General features: G+C 47.5%; 1 long non-coding RNA gene and 2 other non-coding genes across 3 annotated transcripts in view; 1 reads left to right on the top strand and 2 right to left on the bottom strand.

Moving 5' to 3' along the window:
- The window catches only part of LOC138452660 (uncharacterized), a 101,535-nt gene that overhangs the window by 29,101 nt on the left and 49,929 nt on the right, over positions 1-22,505 (bottom strand). The window lies entirely within an intron of this gene.
- TRNAL-UAA (transfer RNA leucine (anticodon UAA)) lies at positions 10,604-10,686 on the top strand. Its single transcript has one exon. It is a non-coding gene; the product is annotated as a tRNA-Leu (tRNA).
- Positions 10,981-11,063, bottom strand: TRNAL-UAA (transfer RNA leucine (anticodon UAA)). The gene has a single exon. It is a non-coding gene; the product is annotated as a tRNA-Leu (tRNA).

Raw genomic sequence — 22,505 nt, 5'->3', positions numbered from 1 at the left:
GGTACCAGCAGCCTCCATTTAGGCAATTTTTCCGGCTCCTTTGCACTATCGAGCGCTGCAGCGACTAAAGATAAAACCCCTGCAGCAGGGTTTGAAATAACATCAGAAAGTACCTTTAGATCAGGAGTCCATCACGGAACTGGAATGGTGGTTGAACAATATGGACACCTGGAATGGGCGTGCCATCTTCGGAGACAGTCAAGACCTAGTAATAAAGTCAGACACCAGTCGCATAGGCTGGGGAGCAAGATGCAGAGAGCTGGAGACAGGAGGGAAATGGAGCGAAGAGGAGCTTCGCCTACACATAAATTGCTTGAAACTTCTGGCAGGATAATTTGCGATCAAAGCTTTCACGAGAGGAAAGGTGAGGTTGTGCGTTCTGCTAAAGATGGACAATATCTCGGCAGTCTGGTACATAAATCACATAGGAGGAACAAAGTCCAAGTTGCTGGCGGAGCTATGAAATATTTTTGGCACTTCTGCCTCCAGTCAGGAACTTCAGTGACAGCAGAGTACCTGCCGGGGGCACTTAATGTGGTGTCCGACTGGAACTCTCGTTACCTGAAGGACTTCAGCGACTGGAGACTGGATCCAGCAGTATTTCAGACCCTGAATTTGAAGTGGGGTCCAGTACACATAGACCTCTTTGCATCCCGTCTCAATGCCCAGACAGCCATTTACTTCAGCCGGAGGCTAGACCCGAAGGCACAGGGCACGGGTGCATTTCTACAGGAATGGTCAGGGGGTCCACACTACGCATTTCCCCCCTTTGTGATGCTGAACAAAGTTCTAGCAAAGTGTTGGGGGGGAGAGTGGAATTAATTTTAGTAGCACCACTGTGGAAGTCACAAGTGTGGTTCCCGACACTAATGTTGCTAGCAGCGGATTTGCCATTAGTTCTTCAAGAAGGACAGCAACTCCTCACGAACCCAGCTGGGTCGTGTCATCCTCTGAGAGTGAGAGAGCCTCTCCCACTCGTCGCGTGCAGGATATCAGGAGACGCTGGGTGCTGCCAGGAATTTCATACAAGGCTGCAGAGCTTATCACTGAATCCTGGACTCCATCCACTAGGAGGAGCTACGACACGGCTTGGGCCAAATGGACAAACTGGTGTAGAGGGAGAAATATTCATCTCATTTCGGCCCCTGTAGTGACTATACTGAATTGCTTAGCACAGTTCTTGCAGGACGGGAGAGCATTTCATACCGTAGGGGTATACAAATCCACGATTTCTGCAGGGCACTTGCCAATTGAGGCGGTTCCATCAGGGGAACATCAGGCAGTAGTGAGGCTCATCAGAGGAGCTAGATATAAGATACCCCCAGAGCCTAGGTATAATACAGTGTGGGACGTGACAATAGTGTTGCGCTTATAAGAGAGCTGGCCAGCGGATAGATACATGTCTCTGAAACAGTTATCAGGTAAACTAGCGATGCTGTTATGTTTAATATCATGCAAGTGCGTGTCGGATGTCAAGGCACTTGAGATTAATAGAAGATAATTTGGTCCAAAAGAATTGACATTCTCCATATTTAAAAGGACTAAGTCAGGGACCAATACGGTCCATTATCCTTATTTCCTGAGTAAACCTATATGGTGCGTAGCAAAATGCATTAGAGAGTATGAAAGTAGGACAGCAGACTGTAGAGCTGCCAGTACCACACAATTGCTAATAGCGCGTTGGAAGCCTTTTCAGGAGGTTGCGACAGCCACCATTGCAAGGTGGGTTAAAGAGGTAATGCAAGCAGCAGGTATTCATTTGAGAATGTATAGGGCGCATTCTGTAAGAAGGGGAGATGACTACAGGAGCCTTTACGACAGTTGCATCATTACGAGAGATTATGCTAGCAGCTGATTGGGCTAGTGGTCGTACATTTAAAGAGTTTTACTTCAAGCCGACTGAGAGTCTGGCTGTTACAGTGTTAGGAAAGCTTTGAACAAGTATAATGCTCGCCTCCAGTCTTGCCATAGAATGAAGATTACCCCTGCTAGCTGTGCAGGGATAATTCATTCGATGAAAGATTAGGAGGCGAGCATTAAATTCCCACCCGATCATGTATTGTTTATAATGTGATATTTGTGGATTACATCAGTACATGGACGCCACCCTAAATTTGTTCATTGTATGTTCCTAGGGGAAGAGCAGAAGAATAACTGAGGGCAGATGGAGACAGTTATCGGAACCTAAGTTGAGGAACAGGAAGGCGAGGGAATGGCATTGTTCCAGTTGACAAGTTTTGAAGTCTTCGCACTGTTGGCGGGGCATGGTTATAAAGTTCAAGAGTCAGTTCAGAGCACGTAAAAGAGAGGAGGAGCCCAAGGACAGGATGTGTGTCATAGCTTGGCTGTGCAGGACTGGACTACAGAGACTTTGGGAGTTATAGTTCAGAAAAGGAAAAGTTGGTCATGAACACTTTTCAGAGTTTTCTGGTGTTTTGTTGAAACTGCTGAAGAGTATTAAATTGAAGTTGATGCATAATGCTCGCCTCCTAGTCTTTAATAGAATTAATACTCCCTGTGCATCTAGCAGGGGTAATCTTCATTACTTGCCAGATGAAGCAACACAAAGGCAATCAGTCTCCTGTGGCTGATATTAATTTGTCGTTGACAGCAGCACAAAAAGCTGCAGATTTAAAATGATGGGCTCTGTGTACAACATCAAACAAAAGGGCGTCCTTCCTATTCCCTTTTAGTTATCTCTTTCCTTAATATGTTGTCAGCTCTGATCACAGCGTTCTACATTGGATCACCGTCTGCCTGGCCTGGGACGCACCTAAGAGCCATATACAATTTGTTTACATAGTGCTGACATGGAGCACTTGAATTTACGTTTGCACTGCGTAGCGGCGTTGATTTCGTTAATTAATTTTGTTTTTCCAATTCACCGCCAGATGCCCAGGATCATTCTTGAAAGACTTGTGTATAGGCGCATTATAAATTCCATACCATATCATATCATTCTTTCTACGCTCCAACATGGAGCAATGCATTTCCCCTCGGGTGGGAGACATATTCATTTTCATTGCGCCCACGCACCCACTTGCAGCACTTTATCATTTCACTGCAGGGCAGCCCAGGATCTGTTCAGGGCAGCGGGTCTCTATTTTCAGTGCTTGCCAGTCCAGAATCTGTTCAGGGCAGCAGGTCTCTATTTTCACCGCTGGCAGTCCAGGATCTTTTCTGAGCAGCGGCGCCACTGATTGCAAATGCTCTGACACCGGAGTGCTTTATTTTTCACTACTGCCAGCCCGGTATACTTGCGAGGGCTGCCGGCACCGCCAGAGTGCAGGCATGGGCTGCCGCTGCTTGCAGGGCAGGATGGGCTGGACACTCACCTTACCCCAGCTCGCACATGGGCGAGCAGCACCTTCTCTCCCTCGGGCAAGAGAATTCTTTTGTATTGCAGCAGCGCTGCTAGTATCACTCTCTTCCTCCACAACGCGGGGGGATGTCGCTTCACCAGTAACTTATCTTGGAGCTCCGATCTCGGGGTTGCACACTTTCTCCAGGTGGTGGGATCAAACGTACGCGGTGGCGGCGGATGCAGCAGATATTCCAGGCTCACTTTCATCCCTGCCGCATGAGCAACCTCTTGATTGAGGACCGCGGCTGGGGTGAGGTAGCCGGCAGGGTGCTGCGCATCTTCACTCTCCTCAGCGGCGGTGGATGCCTCCTCACCTCTCATCTTCAGGGGGACGGGACGCATCACAGGGTCCTTCTCCTTCCTCGTCGCCATTGTTGTGGGACCCGGCAAGGCCACTCGAGCCAGCTCCATCATGCTGGGGGCACTAGGGTAGCCAACTTTGAGATCCTTTTGCAGGACACAAGGTGGTGATAACGTCACAGCGTCATTCACTGGGCAGAATCAATGCAGCAGGCCTGTCACTTCAGCAGTTACGGGTACACTGCAATAGGACTCTTGTTCACAGATTAGCTGCCACTTGCCAGCCACTGTTATTCCAATTTGAGTGAAATGTGTGTATATGACCCCCTCCCCGCTCTTATAGACGGGGAGGGGGTCATATACACACATTTCCCGCAAATGGGAATAACAGTGGCTGGCAAGCAGCAGCTAGTCTGTGAGACAGTGCCCTGCAGCGGCCAGCCCAGCCAGCAGCATGCCTAATTGTGACTCCTGACTTGCTCTGTTGGAGCACAAGTTGTGGTCGAAGAGAGTAAGTCAGGACAACCCACATCCCGCAGAGCCAAAACTGTGGGACACAGTCCCCAATTACGAGACAATCCCGCAAATTACGGGACAGTTGGCCACCCTAGGGGGCACCTTGCTGTGTTGCCTGGATCATCCGGTTGATAGAACAGCCTGTGTGGACCAAGGCCAGAGTGCTGGCCTGAGGGTCCCAAAGCAACAAGGTCTGCAGGGCCGTGATCACACAGTGCAGACCTGCAGGCACATAGTGAGAGACGGACACAGTAAATCCATTGTTGTAGTTGTTAATATTATTTTTCTGATGATTTTGGGCCATGGCCCGGCATACAGCATTCAATGATGACGCACATACAATAAGACACGGAGATCAGGGAATCACGTCTGACCTTCAATTTAATCAAACAGCAACTGGCTTTTTGGCAGTAGTCCCGCCTCTTCCATAACACGTGGGTCGCAGCCCACAAACAATCAAAGTAACAGAAAGGAGACTCTAGGTAACAATAGAAATAGGGACATCACATCTCCCCCTTGCTTAATATTTAACTGGGATTACTTAGTTAATCTCTTCTATCCAGCGACTCGGTTTGCGTATTGTCCTCTGTGACGGACTGCGCATGAGCGGGGGCCCTGACGAGCCGGTGCTGTCACTATCGCTGCCATCTGCATCTCTGTCCTCTTCTCTGTAATCAGACTCTATTTTGGAGGACTCATCTGCCATCTCTACAGTGGTACCCACAGGTTCTTGATCTCCGTCGAGAGTTCTGAAGAACAATGAATTACGTGTGATGGTTCCTTGAGGGCTGGCTGCCATGATCATGGATCCATGTATGTGGGTTACTGTCAGGGGTTCCAGCTTAAACACCAGGGTGTCTTTGGTGTTTTGACTTTGTATGACCAGGACTTGGTCACCTATTTGAATGAGACTTGGCCTTGCGTGCCTGCGGCGATCTGCATATTGCTTCATTTTCATTTTGCTTGTCTTGTCTTTCATTTGTGCGCTGTTGCCACAAGTGGTGGGTAGGATGGCGCGCGGGTTGTGTGGCAGTGTGGTGCGTATGACCCGGCCAAACATTAGAGCTGATGGACATTCACCCGTTGTGCTGTGGGGCGTGTTTCGCTATTCTCGCAGTAGCGTGCAAATGGCTTGCATATACGATCCATTGGTGATAGAGCAAATTTGTAGAGCACGCTTGAGATTGCTCAGTAATTTTTCAGCCATTCCATTGGCTTGCCGCCATAGAAGTGTGATTTTTCTGTGTTGGAAACCTAGGTGCTCTGCAAACATGGCGAAATCATGTCCACTGAAGGGTGGTCCATTAGCCGATTTCACAATTGATGGGATGCCATAGTATGTGAAAGTTTTATCTAGGGCTGGTATTACTGCCTGAGCACTCGTGGAATGAATGAGGTGGACCTCTGGGAATCGAGACATCTCGTCAATGATAACGAGTGCGTACTTGCCATTTGCTAGTGGACCAAACATATCGATCGACACTTCATCCCATACTTGCTGCAGCATTGTTGACAGTTTCAGTGGTTCTGGGAAGGTGCGCGGGGCAACGGGTTGGCATGCAAAACACTTGCTCAGAAGTGACTCTACCTTCTCATCCATTTGGGGAAACCACACTTTGGTTCGGAGTTGCCCCTTTGTTGACACCACTCCCTGGTGTCCCGTGTGAGCTATGTCTAGCACTCGTTGTTGCAGGCAGCATGGTATGACAATTCTGTTTTCCTTCAATAGAAGGCCATCAGGTGACATGGATAGCGTGTGCTTGATGAGTTTGAAGGTGTGTAGGTGAGCCTCTTCTTCGGGCGAAAGATGGTGCCCATGATGTCGTCTTCCATGCCAATGCCCAGTTTTTAGGCATTCCTGCACTGTCTGGAGCAGATGGTCACTCTGCGTCGCTTCTATGAGTTGAACTGTTGTGATGGATTTAGGAAGCACATTTCTGATGAGGTAGTTGACGTATTGGTTTGCCTTAATTGATTGGCGTTCATCCTGAGCGGGGAGTGGGTATCTGGACAGGAAATCTGCGGGATTGTTGTCCTTGCCTGGGTGGTAAATGATCTTGAATGAATATTCCTGTAGCCTCAGCCTCCACCTGGCTATGCGTGGCAGTATTTTGACCGTGGGTTTGCCGTAGATGGTAGTGAGAGCCTGATGGTCGGTGATGATGGTAAATGGGCGCCCATATAAGAATAAATGGTAGTGCTTGCATGCCCACACAACCGCTAGGCTTTCCTTTTCTGGTTGAGAGTAAGCACATTCGGTTGTTGATAGGCTACGACTTGCGTAAGCCACTATGTGTCTGGGGGAGTCAAGTGGCGCTCCTGATTTGGATTGTGCCAAGATTGCTCCTAGCCCCACTGGACTGGCATCTACAGTCACTTCTGTGTCGTAGCTGGGGTCATAGTATTCCATGCAGGAGGCCGACGCAAAGCGCTGTTTGATTTCTTGGAAGGATTCTTCGCATTCATTTGACCAGTGAAATTCTTGGTGCTTCCCCGTGAGCAGTCTGAGGGGTGTGCTTACAGACGCAAAGTCCTGAATATAGCGTGTGCAGTAGCTAGCCATTCCTAGAAAAGAGCGTACTGCAGATGTTGATGTATGCGTGGGAGCTTCCACCAGTGCTTGTACCTTTCAGGATCCAGTTGTAGGCCGTTGCTGGAAAAGATGTGTCCAAAGAATTTTAAGGTAGATTTTCTAATCTCGCATTTGTCCGGGTTGAGTGTGAGCTGTACATCTTCGAGTGCCATGCATACTCGTTTGAGGGTGTCATCGTGTGCCTCGTGAGTGATGCCAAAGATTAGAATGTCATCGCTGTAATTTAGACAATTTGGGATGTGTTTAATTACCAGATGAATTGCATTTTGGAAAATTTCGGCAGCGGATGACACTCCGAAACTAAGTCTTTTATATCTGAAGAGACCCAGATGAGTCAAGAAAGTGGTGACATATCTTGATGATTGGTGCAGTTCAAGCTGGTGATAGCCTTTGTTTAAGACCAATTTAGAAAACACTTTGGATCCATGGAGTAGGTGCATCATATCCGTCATTCTTGGGGCAAGATGACACTCTCTTTCGATGGCCACGTTTGGGGCTCTCATGTCCACAAGGATGCAGAGTCTGGATTTGTTGTCCTTTTTAGGCACGGACACAATCGGAAAAACCCATGGTGTTGGTCCGGATGCTGGTTCTATGATATATTGTTGTAGCAAATACTGAATTTCATCCTCTACTACTCTCTGGATGTTGAGGGGAATGCCCCTGTAATGTTGAGCTGTAGGAGGCATGTGTGGATTTATGTGGAGTTTGACTTGTTTGCCTTTTAATTTTCCCAAACCTTTGAAAAGAGCTGGAAACATTTTGTGGATCATGTCTTTTGGGCTGGTGGTATAGACAGACATGATCTGGTACATGATATGAATGAGGCCCATCTGAATGGCCGACTTAAAGCTTAATATGCTACCTCCTGGAACTTCTACCTTGATGACGTAGATTTTTACTTTCTGATACTTGTCTTTGTATTGACACGTTGTCGCCTTGGCAGTTTAGTGGTTTGTTCGACCCATACAGGTATATTAGAGTGTTGGCTTGTTTTAAGACTTTCTTTGTGGTGAGCGACAGGTAAACAGCATCATCGATTACGTTTACGGTGGCACCTGTGTCAATTAGAAATTCTTGACTTTGTCCCTTCAGTTGTAGAAATAGCATAGGGCTGTATTCAATAGCTGTGTTGTTTCCGATGACGTGTACGTAGCCTCTCTTGCGTTCTCCACTGGAAGATGATGACTGTGATCTGTGTCTCTCTTGAGGGGACTCATTTAAATACCTAATCTTTTGTCTCGATTTTCTTAGTTGCGAATCATGTCTGTTCTTGCGGCGGCTGGAGCTGTCTCTCCTTTCATCAAGTTATCTGGTGGTGTGTGACTGTTTTCGCAACGAGCTGTGAGACCGACGCCTGCTGGCGGTGGAGATGTGTCTCGTGCAAGGGTGCAGGCTTTCCTGCCTTGAATATCGGCCATCTTGTCTCCAAGTTTCTTTGCTGGAATCCGTTGATTGAAAGAATTTTATGTTTCTACAGATTGGAAACGGTTTTCACCACTGCATTAGTCGCATTGATGCCCTATCGCAGGACACAGGCCTACATGCGGGAATTTGAACCCACACCTGTAGCATTTCTTTTGTTCAGCTATGTCTGTAGGGGTGCAAATGGGGCACATTGTGTTAGACTGCGTAATTTTGATGTTACCAAGTGATTCTGTCTGCAGCGCCAGTGCCGAGTCAGCTCTTGCTAGCTGGAGAATTTCATCAAGTGTCCTGCTTTTTTGGAGAAGTTTTTTGCGAAAATCTGGTGATCCACAGCCGGCAATGGCTTGCGATTTGAGAGCTTCGTCAGTCGAGTATTTGTCAAAGTCACAATATTTAGCTCTTTTTCTTAGTCACATAACAAAATTGTCCATGTTTTCACCATTTTCCTGCGTAGTCATGTGGAAAATGTGTCTTTTATAGTCAACATTTCTCAGTGGTGCAAAGTAGGTGTTTAATGAGTCAATTATGCCTTGGAATGAGTCTGTATTGGATTCTGCCATTCCAAATACAATATCATGTACTGTTGGACCTAGCGAATGCAATAATATGGCGCACAGTCTGCGTTCTTCTCTCACGCCTGCTGCCTCAATATAGATGTGAAGCTTTTTTAGCCATCTGGCCCACCTGGGGGCCAGGCTGTTCGTGTCTGACTGCTGCAGTGTATCATGATACGCTGGAATGTTCACGAAAGACAAGCGGCTTTCAGGTTTCCATTCCAAACGCTTGCACTGGTGAATTTGTGTTGTCTCGTAATGGAGCTTCGGAGGAGCACGTGTTGGCTGCACCAGAACGTATGCCGTCCGATTGAAATTTGCTTGCGTGGATGAAGTCGGGGACCGTGCGGAGCACACCCACCTCATGCTGCAGTGTCTCGGCGGTGAATCGCGAATCCTTGTCGCCATTGTTAGCATTATTCTTCTGATGATTATGGGCTACGGCCGGCATACAGCATTCAATGATAACGCACCTACAATAAGACACAGAGATCAGGGAAACACGTCTGACCTTCAATTTAATCAAACAGCAACTGGCTTGTTGGCGGTAGCCCCGCCTCTTCCATAACACATGGGTCGCAGCCCACAATCAAAGTAACAGAAAGGCGACTTGACTCCTTTGCCTCAAACTAGGTAACAATAGAAAAATGGACATGACAGGAGTCTGCCGCCGTTCTAACCCACGTGCGTGCAGGGGCTCCTTTTATTAACATCCAGTCATGACACATCTTAATGTAGCCGGACACCACATATGCCAACATTTTGCAGCGCCTGGAAGGAAGATTCTGTCACCTAAAGAGGGAGAATTTCATTTTCCCATTTAAATTATTTTAGAAGGGAGAAAGTTTTAAATAGGAACATTTTTATAGGAAAAATCGTGAGTGTCCCACCTCCATCGAGAGGGTTGGCATGTATGTTGCAGCACCCCGTGCAAGCCAACCAAAATCCCTTCATCCACATTTATGATGAAGATGCGGCTATATACAATCTGTTTTCTATGTTCCTTCAGTGGTATGGGAACATTATGCCATAACCAGAGAATTCAAGTCTCCCGTGCCCCTACGAAAAACGGCCACCCAATCCTGGTTTTACTTGGCATTCTGGGACTTGTAGTTTACCTACATTTGAAATGGGAACGGAAAAAACTATAAAAGAGAAACTACAAGTCTCAGATTTCGGAGTGAAAAACCCCACTACTGGATAGCATTCGTTCATGGCCATGGGAAACTTGAGAGCGCTGCAACGCTCGCCTTACTGCTTCACGTATCTGCTATTTTACGATAATTGTGTCACGGTGTGGAGCGGTTAATATGTGTCACTTTATAAGATGGATGCAGTGTTGAGTCTAAAAGGGCTTGCTTTCTGTAAACGACCCTCGGCCTCGACCACCCGTTAACAAGGGTAAAAAACAAGCACTTCCGGAGTATAAACCATTGGCGTAACAGTTATCGCACTGCGCATGTGCACAATACGTGAAATGCGACGTTTTAATGGTAACCAATCCAATCCCGTTCTCAGGCGAATTAGCAGTCCCACCCATCTCCGATTTAGAGTGGCAGGAACAAACCCACCCTGCCTGCAGTGCAGAGCAAACAGACCCAAATCGTCACTGTACGCGATTGGATGCCCTAACGTCATTTATTTAGCTTGCTCTGTGGGCGTGCTTCGCTCTTGACTGCGTGAGTGAGGCTGAGCTATTGTACTCACGGCTAGAACAGTGTTGTGAAGCATAGTTTCACAAACATCACTACCATCCATCCATACGTAATAATATAGAAAAAGTATAACGTAGTAAACGGTGTCTATGTTTTAGCAATATAGTCTGTCTTGCGAGTTAAGCTTACCAACACCAGGATGGCCGAGTGGTTAAGGCGTTGGACTTAAGATCCAATGGACGTTTGTCCGCGTGGGTTCGAACCCCACTCCTGGTAGTCATTTTTACTTAGTTTTATTAAAATAATTGTATTTTCTATTTAATATGCAGTTTTTGATGTAATCTTTATATATATAAAAAAAACTTATGTTATACGTAGTTTTCTCAAAACCAAAATTGCTTTTTGACGCTTTGCTATTTTAACGTGGATTTGTTTTCGTCATGTGTACCTGATGTAATGATGTCTCATTCGTTGCAAGGATATTTGTCAATATTGTTCATCTGCTAAAAAAGCACCGTTCTCCATTGCAAGTCTACTACTGAAATGGACTGTTTACTTGTAAAATATCTCTACCAGAAGTGGGGCTCGAACCCACGCGGACACATGTCCATTGGATCTTAAGTCCAACGCCTTAACCACTCGGCCATCCTGGTTCTGATGTCAGGGTGCAGCGATAATGTAGTATTTCTTCTTGCCTGCTGGATTTCCTTCCTGTTTTCTTTTTTTTTTGCTGTCTGTAAAAGCAATACTTCAATTTCTGAAGAAAACCATGCATTATGCTGACACGCAAGGTTCCATAGGTCCCATTATGAAACATATAGATTATCAGTAATTCTTTGATGTTCAGAAAATACTACCAAACACGATACATATACTAAAAGTAATTACCAATGTGTGTGCTGTAACCTATTGTATTGTGCCAATAATTTGTAATGTAAATGTCTACACAACACCAGGTAAACTCACTGACTTTATGGGTAAGACTTTTTGGGCGTTTTATTTAGTGCAATTATTACTAGAAATCCAACTTCAGAGCACTTGGTAATTGATGTCTCTTATTGTCATACTCCATAGCTCTCAACCATTTATGCTGCCTAGGCGGGTGAAATCACCCGGTTTTGTTTGTGGCGGGTGAGACGCCCATTGGAATGAATGGGCATGCAGGAGGCTTGGCGGGTGATTCAGCCCTTTACAAGGCGGATGACACCCGCCAAAAGCGTGTGAGTTGAGAGCTATGCATACTCTAGCAAAAGGCTGATCTGGCCTCACTAGGGTACGAAAGCACTGAATGTATTAAATGTGCGTTTGGTGGGTATTGTTGGATTACCACTTCGATACCACTTAAAACCAGACCACCTTACATGGACCCACATATTTCCAATGAGATAGTTTGGTGGGTGTTTTAGATGGACTATGGGGGTCATTACAAGTTGGCCGGTAAGGGATACCGGGCACCGGTAAGGAGACCGGTGCCAGTAATCCTTTACCACCCAATTCTGAGGTCCCTTAGCGGGAGCCTCAAAGAACGTGTGGTCTGACCACACATCCTTTACGGGTCCCCCTAGGGGACCAGGGTGCTAATAACTGTACCGCAAATTGTGGTACCGTTATTAGCTACTTCCCCATTCCCACTGAGCCCTATTGGGGCTCAATGGGAATGGGGAATTGCTGGTTCAATGGGGACTTACCCGTCCCTCGAGGGTCGGAATGCACCGGTAAATCCCCATTGAACTACACCGGTGCCGGGCCCGGTATTGGAGGCAGCCATGGCGCAAATAGCGCCATGGCTACGTCCAATCTCGGAATGAGGCCCTATGTCTGACACATAGAATAAAAATACTTTGTATTAAAGTTTTTCACCCAAAAGCGTTTTAACATAAATCAGGGAGGGTAGTTGGCTTTCTAAAGTTTCAAGATGCGTAGCGTGATGTCTATTGGTATGAACCCTATATATCTTTTTAACATTTTCAAAGAAAGAGATGCACCAAAGTTTTCTTGTCCTATTTGGGGACTGTCAGATTAAAAAAATATGATTTCGTGGTACACACTGTAAACCCTGATGCTTTGCCAAATATTGTTAATTCGGATGTATACTAATTGACCTTTTCACAATTGACCTCGGGAGAATCGACCTAATTTAAAAGGTCAATTAGGACAAATATGCGGGGGAAAACCCCCCGCAATCCCCAGCCAATCCAAAATCCCCCACAAACCCCTGCCCAATCCCCTTATATTATTTATAATCCAAAACGAACCCAACACATATATAAAATAACTAAAATAATATAAAGGTCAATTGTGCAGAAGGTCAATTAGGACCACTATAATTAGGTCAATTAGGACAAAAGGTCAATTGTAAAAGGTCAATTTGGGTAATACCGTTAATACCTTTATATATTCTGCTAGGGCACTGGATTTGAAACAGACAAAATTACATAGACAGCAAATGAACAAAATGTGTGTTGGTTATGGCCAAAATATATCACTTGCATCTGAGGGCTCCCCGTAATGCAGTCAAGCAGAGGCCCTGTTAGCAGTCGCTGCATGCCGCGCGCCCCTTGAGCCCCCACCCCCCAAACACAGACAGGCGGACACAGTGCTGCTGGTGCGGGCTCCCCGGTGGCTCTGAGGCCGCCGGGAACGCCCCGTTTATTTATACCCGCACGCGACGGAGTGAGACGTCACTCCGTCGCGTGCGCCCCCTTAAAGGGCGAGTGCCACACTCCGCCTTTTCCATAACAACAAACAACTGAAAAGGAAGACCTAACTAACAAAACATCACAGCACACAATATCAAAAAGTCCCCGAAAACCCCTTTAATGATACCCACCCTGGGTCCCCCGGTGGCATCATACTCCAGTGGCTCCTGGATCTTGTCAACATGACAACCATTATTTAGTCCATGACATAGTCCGTAAAACGGGCAGGTTTCCCTGGCCCTGTCCTCAGAGGGTACCTCCTGCCTGTCTCTCTGGTTGGTGTTCCTTCTCCATGCATGTCGCTGGTCGGGGACTCCACTTGGCCTGAGGGTCCACCTCCTTCGTCTGGCACCTCCTCCAGGTCCATGTCCGCCATAGTCTCTGCCCTTGGTTTCCCCAGTTTCTTAAAGAAGCTGGCATTCCTGGTGACAGATGCCGTTTCATCAGACGCGGTCACCATTGACCCCTTCACCGCCACCACGTCCAACAGAGCCGGCTCATAGGTGAGGGAGAGCTTGCCCTGAGGATGATGATTTCTCACCAGGACTTCATCCCCCGGGGTGAGTCTTGGTGGTCTTAAGCCTCGCCGGGCATTCTCCATCTCTGTCCTTCTCTCCTCTTCCACCTGCTAATTGTTGATGACGGCAGGTTCACTCTCCCACGTCTGGTATGATGTCCCTCGGGCAATGCTGGAACAGTGCCTCCGCTGGTGCCACCCCCGTGGACGAGTGCGGGGTGGCCCTGTGTTCCCGCAGAAACACATATAGTGCCCTTTGCAGGCATTCGCTTTTGCCTTGTGCGATACGGAAACCTTGTTCAGCGTGTGCATCATCCACTCTGCTTCTCCGTTTGCTCGGGGCCACAGCGGCGTGACCTTCCTATGGTGGATGCCATACCCTTCCATGAGGTCGGCGAAGCTCTCGCCCTGGAACGGAGCACCGTTATCAGAGCATAGTACCTTGGGCAGTCCATGGGTGGCGAATATTTTCTCCAACGCTACCACCACTCTTTCAAACGCCACAGACTCCACAAACTCCACCTCAGGATATCGGGACCACTTATCTACAACCACCAGGAAGTGTGTGCCCCTGGACGTGGACCCAAAGTCTGCGTGGATCACCTCCCACGGCTGAGTCCCTCTGGGCATGGTTTTGATGGTTGGCTCAAGCAGCGCCGGTGAGGTTGCCTGGCACCACACACAGGAGGCCACACATTCATCCACTCTCCTTTCCAGCTCCGGTAACCACACTTTCTGTCGGAGGCGGGCCTTCGTCTTCGGCGCTCTTTGTTGTCCTTGGTGTGCCAGGGTGACAATTTGTTGCACCTTGGCTTGTGGTATCACTATTCTGTCCCCTCTTAGCAGTAGCCCCAAGTCTGAAAATGTCAGTTCCTAGCGGACCCGCCAGAGTTGTTCCATGGCTACCTTTGCCTCGTGTGTTCTCCGGGCCAGGTACTCCATCACCGACTTCCAGGCCCCGTGTTCCATGGCCGCCTTCAGGATCCCAAAGCACTAATCTGCCTGCGAGGCCCATTCCAGGTCTTCTACCGGCACCAAATTCGGCGTGGCCGCCTCAACCACCAGCCGGATATGCTCATCCGTCTCCTCTGCACACGTGGATGGCTGATCGCTCCCTCTCGGGTGCCTGGAGAGAAAGCCTGCTGCGTTGTTGCTGCCCGGGTGGTATACCAGCGACACACCATATTCCAGGAGCGCCAGCATCCACCGTTCTATCCTCACAGGAGGTTTGAAAGATGAGCCCGCTAGGATGGAAAGTAGGGGCTTATGATCCGTGACCACCCTCACCGGCCTACCTAGGACATACATTCGGAAATGTCTACAGCCCCACAGCACAGCCAGCGCCTCCCGCTCAATTTGCGAATAACGCTGCTCAGTGTCCGATAGCGCCTTGCTGGCATACGCTATCGGGTGGACTTCTTGGTCAGCCCCCACTTGAGTGAGGACCGCTCCAAGGCCGTAGGGGCTGGCATCCAAGATGATCTCCGTCTGTAACACCAGGTCAAAAAATGCCATAGTGTCCTCGGCAGTGAGGGCGCCCTTGATGTCATCGAAGGCTGCTTGTTCCAGTGAACCCCACTGCCAGGTGATGTCCTTCCTTGTCAGTGTCCGCAGTGGTTCAGATCGGGATGCCAGGTTCCGAATGAACCGGCCACAGTACGTGACCATGCCCAAAAAGCTCCTCACCTCAGCCACGTTCTCTGGCGGCCTGGCCTCCTGAATGTCTCTCACCTTGCGCGGATCAGAAGACACTCCATCCGCCTCAAAGACAAAGCCGAAAAACTCTATTGTGGTCTTCAGAAATTCGCACTTGTCTCTGTGCAGTGTGAGTCCCAAGGAACGTAGGCGATCAAATGTCTTTGCCAGACAGGCCAGGTGTTCTGCCTCTGACCTGGCGAACACCAGGATATCATCACTAATATTAAGCACCCCTTCCAGGCCTGCAAGGGGCCCCTGATGATATTTTGAAAGACCTCTGCCGCTGACGACACCCCAAAGCTGAGCCTCTTGTATCTATACAGCCCCCAGTGAGTGGTGAAAGTGGTGATGTATAGTGACTCGGGGTGGAGCACCACCTGATGGTACCCGGCCCTGTGGTCCAGTTTGGAAAAGAACCTGGCACCCTGTAGCTCTGTTATAATGTCATCAATAGTGGGGGTTAGGTGTCTCTCACGCTTTATCACCTTTTCGGGCAGGCGCATGTCCACACAAATTCTCACCGAATCAGGCTGTTTGGGTTTCCGGGCAATCACAATCGGGGAGACCCATGGTGTGGGGCCCTACAACTTTTCGATAATGTCCAGCTTGACGAGGTTATCTAGTTCCTGATCCACCAGGTCTCTGAGGCGGAATGGCATTCGCCGATGTGTCAGTGCCACTGGTTGGATAGATTTGTCAATGTGTAGCCGGACAGGTTCACCAGCCATCTGTCCTATGCCCTCAAACAGAGGTGATTGTTTGCTCAACAGCACCTGGATGTCGTCCACGTAGACTGAGTATGCAAAAGTCACGATGCCTAGAGCCTCTGCTACAGCACAGTAAGGTGTTGTTACTCACTGGTGTGACGTAGAACCTGGCCTGGATTTTGGCTCCACCATACCTCACATCTGCGATGAATGCACCGTCCGGCGGGATTAGCTGTGCCCGCCCGAACGTGAAGATGCACGCCTTCGGTGTGGATAGGCAAAGTGGGATTGCACGGTGTCATAATGTTCCCTGGCCATTACATTGACAGATGCGCCAGTGTTCACAAGCATCGGCACAGAGTCCTCATTCACCAGGACATTACATCAGGGCTGTCATTTGGAGTTGGACCGCAGAACACACAGACTGGACAAGAAAAATACATTTTCTTCTTCTTCTTCCTCTTCCTCACCTTCTGGACCATTTCCATCGTCCCCTTGGTCCATCTGGGCCAGATTTGACGAACGCTGTTGGCGGAAGAAACCCGCCCGGACTGGCCCTCTTGGAATGATTGTCGGTGTTATGGCCTTGCACATATGGGCGTAGTGATTGGCACCGCCACAGTGGCCACACTTTTTTCCAATGGCCTGGCACTCTGCAGGATGTGGGAGGTCGTACCTGCATTTCAGACATGAGTTGGCTGATGACTGCCCCCTTATCCCATGGTTGCCTGCTGGGTGTCTAAATCCTCTGCCTCTGCCGATGGCACAGATGTCCTCCGCCTTGTTGGGGGGCACTCCTGCCTCCATGCGGATCGCCCGCAGCTCAGAGACTTCATGGCACCTCCCCAATTCCAGGAATCGGGGGAGGGTGATGCCTGGCTCCCTATAGATCTGGCGGCACAACTTGCTAGAAACACACCCCTGGATGAGTTGTCTCCTTATCATCGTGTTGGGGTCACTCCAGGCACAGGGTACCGCCAGCCTGCGCAGTCTCCCATAAAATACGTCGAGTGTCTCATCGTCCTTTTGGCAGGCTGCAGCCATGAGGAATCGTTCATAATCGGCATTTGCCATGGGTAGAAAATGATTGTGGAGAGCGTCCTTTGCTGCCGCATATGAACCATTTGCAGGTTGGAGGGACAGGAACACCTCATGTACCGCCGGGCCAGCACAGTACAAAAGGGTAGCCACCTTACTGTCACCACTAGTCTTCATGGTGGCCCTAAAGTACATTTCTAACCTGTCCATCCACATCTTCCACCTTAGCCTGAGACATGATGGTGCGCCTGAGATATCAAACTCAGGCACTGGCTGCAGGACTCCAGGTGGTTTCAGTAGCGGTCTTGATGGTAACACAGGTGGTGGCTGTTGGCCCACTACTGGAGGGGCTTGCTGTTGGGCCGCAGCTCCAACTTGGCTGGGGTCCATGATGGTGAGTGCACAGACACCCCTGATGTAATGGTAAAACAAGGGCCGCAACTCACCACCACACCTCCTTCACAGATGGGCCTAGGCAGGCCTTTGAGGATTAACAGGCACCAGATGTGGCCACTAGCCTCTAGGATCAAGGTTCCCCACAATCACAATGTCCCTCAGTATGGCAGGGCAGATGCCAGGCAGTTCAGAGGTCCCAAGAATTGAGCAGGGTGGGCCCAGGGTGTGGACACAACAGCAGACCTTCCCTGGCTCCACACCCAATACTCGATGAAAAACAGTAAAAATGCGAAAAATTCACTTCAAGAAACACATTCAGTGCCTCCTGTGACTGGCAGCCACAAGAATATCCAAAAATGATGCCTGGATGTCTCACTGTCGCTTCAGAATGAAGCAGCGACCTCCCAGGGCCTATTATCAAAGATGGCCACCGACCGCGTGGATTAGTCCCCTCTCCGCGGCATGTTTCATGAAGTGCGCTTCACGTAGGATCATACACACACCGATGAAAGTCACCTCCTTTCCCAGGTCCTATTTCCAGCTCGTCGCCACTGTTAGCAGTCGCTGCATGCTGCGTGCCCCGTGAGCCCCCACGCCCCAGAACACAGACACGCAGACACAGTGCTGCTGGTGCGGGCTCCCCGGTGGCTCTGAGGCCGCCGGGAATGCCCTGTTTATTTATACCCGCACGCGACGGAGTGAGACCTCACTCCGTCGCGTGCGCGCCCTTAAAGGGCCAGCGCCACAGGCCCCATCGATATTGCAAATAAAAAAAGGTTGACATGAGGCAGGCCTGAAAGGTGCCTCTTCCTTATACAGATTTCTCAGTAATGGCCCAGTTTATCCAATTTGGGAAAGGGGTATTTGTAATGTGTCATCATAATTTTTATGATTTTGAGACCAGATTTACATTTCCAGAGTTTAGCTTCTAAAAAACTCAGTCCATGCTGTTGAATGTCTTTTTAGCATTTAGCACTGATAACAGGGATGGATCTGGGGTTTTATTGGCCAATAAGGTAGGGCATTATATGCTTAAGTCTTCCGGTAATAATGCGTGTGTATTTTCTTTCATCTATTTTCAGTGATGTGATTGGTATGTTTGATGCCACAACCCCAGATACTTCCCCAGTTTGGGAATGATTGTCACCTGTGCCTCTAACACAGAGCTTGCTATTTCAGTACCCTTGTAAAAGGAGTTAAATTCAGATTTTCCATACATACATTACAGAAAGTTATAATTCTATTAAAGACACGGGAGCAAAGGATTATGTTTTCTCTCAACTTTACTATTCGAGCAGCATCATTAAAAATAACAATAACATACAAATGCGAAAACTACAATCCCCATAAGTTTAGAGTCTTTTGTAGTTTGCAAATTTACTGCTCTTTCTAACATGTATCCTTAAACCAGCAATAGTCACTGACCGTCATTATAAATCTTGTCCACCATTTTGTGCAATCCTCTTTCTTTGCTGCTTGGGCAGCATTACTTTACTGTTTTAATGTGATATGCATAGAAAGACTTAGGTGAAGTAGTTCTCAGATAGTTTAATCCAAACAATAGTGCGCAATGGTAGTAGAATGTTGCAGAACATCTCCCCAGGCTTTTGTGGTAGTTTATCTATTAATAGGAGCGGGATCGCAACAGGACAAACGGTTCCGGCGACCGCAACACCTCATTGTCAGGAAAGGGGGCACTGCAGTCACAGAAGTGTGAGAAGCGTGACAGGATTTATCAGGGTTCTGGAACACCTCAAGATCATTTCCGTGACACTTGCGTAGTGTGAACCCCAGAAAGACAGACGCTGCATTAAAACAGAGTGTTCTGTTTACCCATGCTGTTTGTTCTCAGCGATCGGGGCATTCTACATACCTAAGCTGTTTGTTTTCAGCAATCGGTAGATGTTTCCTTGGAAATACAACACGAAGCACATGTGAGGACAGCTTTACATAACACAGTTGAGAAGAGAAGCACCACCTAGCCGTAAAGAGTTTTGCAGAGAATTGTACAGCCTCAAGAGTGCTAATTGAATATAAACTGCCCTAACAATACATATTTTGGACGGGTGCAGACCCAAGATACTTGTTGGCTGATCAAACAGTGGTACATCTGTCCCCAGTTAAATCCAGTAATGACCAGCTCCAGTGAAGAGGGAAGAGCTCAAGTAAGCCAAAAAAGAATACAATCCGGTACGTTTCAAATATTACACCAAGCTACGGGACAGAATCTGGGGCACAGCTCACAACAGCTGGCAATCATGGAGGACTGGCTAACATTCTCCAAAGGTATGGCGGAACTAAGAGGGACAAGTGGACAAGGAATGGATAAATGGGGAAGAAAGAAAGCATGCAAGGCCAAAAAGGCCAAGACCCCTGTGCTCGCCACTGAAAGGAAAGGGCAAGAGAAAGGCAGAAAGCCAGAAAAATAAAGAGCGCAAATGGCGAGATGAAACCTCAGACAGTTCAGAGGGATACAATGAGGATGATTGCGGGAGGCAATCATCAGAAGAAGAAGTTGAGATTATATCCTCAGAAGAAGAGGAAGGTAATAGAGCTTCTAAGAAAAAGAAAGTGGAAGACAAGGAAGAAGAAGCTGGGGACGAGTTTGACCCGGACCCCTTGATCCATCCACGTTCCTCAGAATGGGAACCGCCAACTAAGATAGCAGCATACAGAAAGAGAAGACTCAGAACTCCACTGGCAAAAGAAGCCAGAAATAAGTTGAGGGCGGAATCCCCAAGACCACATCTGCCGGAGGGCATAGCAGAGACACCAGATATTGACGACCGCATGGTCACATTTATGGGGAGCTACGTTAAGAACATCAAAAAACGTCTGGTCTATATTTATTTTTCAATTTTTTCATAACCTCAAGAACATCTTTTACTTTAATAGGGGCATCCAGCTGTTCTTTCTTCCATTTTGTCAATTTGGAAGTGAAACTGCTGGGGAGCAGGTGGCGCTGCATCTCAGCGGGATTTCTGTTCCAGCTGATTGTTGTCAGCTGCGTTGCGTTTGTGATCTTCTTTTATATTTACGGATTGTGCTATGGTTGGAAATATAATCGTACACAATCTGATTTAGTGTATGCGTGATGGAACTGCTGTTGTAGTAACAATATTATAGCCGAGCGATCACTGCTTTCAGTCTTTATTATGTTAAAAAAAATGGCACATTGAAAAAAAAAACTTTGGATACCTAAATGTAATCCAGTATGGATGTAGTGCTAGTACATTACCAGGTTTGCTGACTGAGGATGTCCCCTGTGACATTGCTAATTATTTTTGTTAAATTCCAATTATGCATTCATTCTGCCCAATGTATACACTGGGTCAGAGATGGTGGGTGTTTAAAAGGGGCATTACATTTTTGGCAATCTCTGAAGTTGTTCTGATCAGTACACCTACAATTTAAGTCCACTGCAATAAACAAAGGTTGCAATTATCTTTTGGATGCAAGCGAGTAAGATGCCATTCATTAGGACCCAGGCGGTAAGGGGTTTACGGCGGCGTAAACAGCGCCGACCCTTACCGCCTGATTCCGAGGTCCCTTAGCGCCATGGAGGATTTAACACCTGCTTTTACGTAGTTTACGCCATGGTGGTAAAGGTACGACCCAGGCGGTAACTTACCGCCTGGGTCGTAATGAGGCATTGTATCAAGCCAGACAGTTTCTCCATGGAAACGGTGATATAGTATCTGTGTATTAGTGAAAATTTGATTTTCCACGAAGGCCAAATTAAGCGGGCAGATACTACCCCAAAGTAGCAAGAGTCTATAGATTATAAATGGGCTTCCAATGAATTCCTAACTGGTATACATAGATCCCATACAGTATACCTCGAGAGCCTTGTATAGCACTTTGTAATAATACTATATAACCGTCTAAATTTGGAAACTCCAAGAGCCACACCTCTTGCAAGAATTATTTCAAATTGGTTCACATGAGGAAACGAGACAGGCAAATTAAATAAATAACTGCAAAACTGTTCAATTTTCACTAAATCCGATACTTTAAAAAAATCACCCTCATAATGATTAGGTTGAAGCAAAATTATTACGTTGAAAATCAGTCATGGAAGCTGACTGGTCCTTGCTCCCTCGAGCAAGGACCAATCAGCTTCCATGACTGATTTTCTGTCTTCTATTTCAGCGAATGCGACCAATCATTGACCCTATGAGTTACCAACACGTTCAGTTTTCAAATTTCGACTTCCAGTTTCATTAGCCATACAATCCTCATGCGACGCGCCATAAGCTGTGAGAGATATTTTACAAAAAACATGTTTTTTTTTTAAACAGAATATACCATACTATCCCAACAATACAACAATTTCTACTTCGGTAGTAGTATATTGTAGTGTAATTTTGAGGCAACATGAATAATCATGTTATGGAAAATAACTAGAGATGATTCTGGTGGATTGGTGAATGGTTTTATTAGCACTAGCAAAGTCACAGGACAACAACAAACCAACGTTAGTACACGACTTGGAGCAAGTGATCTCTGCCCTCCCAATGCGCTGGGTTATATACTGGAAGTTACAAATGCAATTCAATGGCGAGGGAGGTGTGGACATGAGACAGAAACAATGTTGCAGGTGGAAGGACTGTCTCATTATACAAGTCTCAGGCAGTGGCTGCATTCTCACGCTTAGGACAATACAATCAGGCTGGAAGACATATAATGATACAGTAATTCATGCAAGGCAAGAAACTTTGACAGTTCTCACAAGGTTTGGGTAGGACTGCTTACTATATGATAACTGCCGTCTGCTAAAGCTGCCTTGCTATTAAAGCGTCAGCTTAAAACATGCTTATGCCAAAAGGGAAACTCGTCAGAGGTGATAGCTGTGGAGGCGAGCGCTGCTACACACTAGGCCAGACATCTTTTGAGGGTAAAGCATGCGCAGTAGAACATAGTGCTCACTTCACAATGGCAATAAGGCACTTGTTAAACATGGCAGTTTGCATCAGCAGCACAGTAATATATTGCAACTAGGGTCCGTTTATTAACATTTTCAAACCCCAGGTTGTCCCC

This window comes from Ambystoma mexicanum, chromosome 4p (assembly GCF_040938575.1).
Source record: "Ambystoma mexicanum isolate Mex_15411 chromosome 4p, UKY_AmexF1_1, whole genome shotgun sequence".
Lineage (NCBI taxonomy): Eukaryota > Metazoa > Chordata > Amphibia > Caudata > Ambystomatidae > Ambystoma > Ambystoma mexicanum.
The sequence above is the reverse complement of the archived record's forward strand: the minus strand, read 5'-3'. Positions and strand labels throughout refer to the sequence as shown.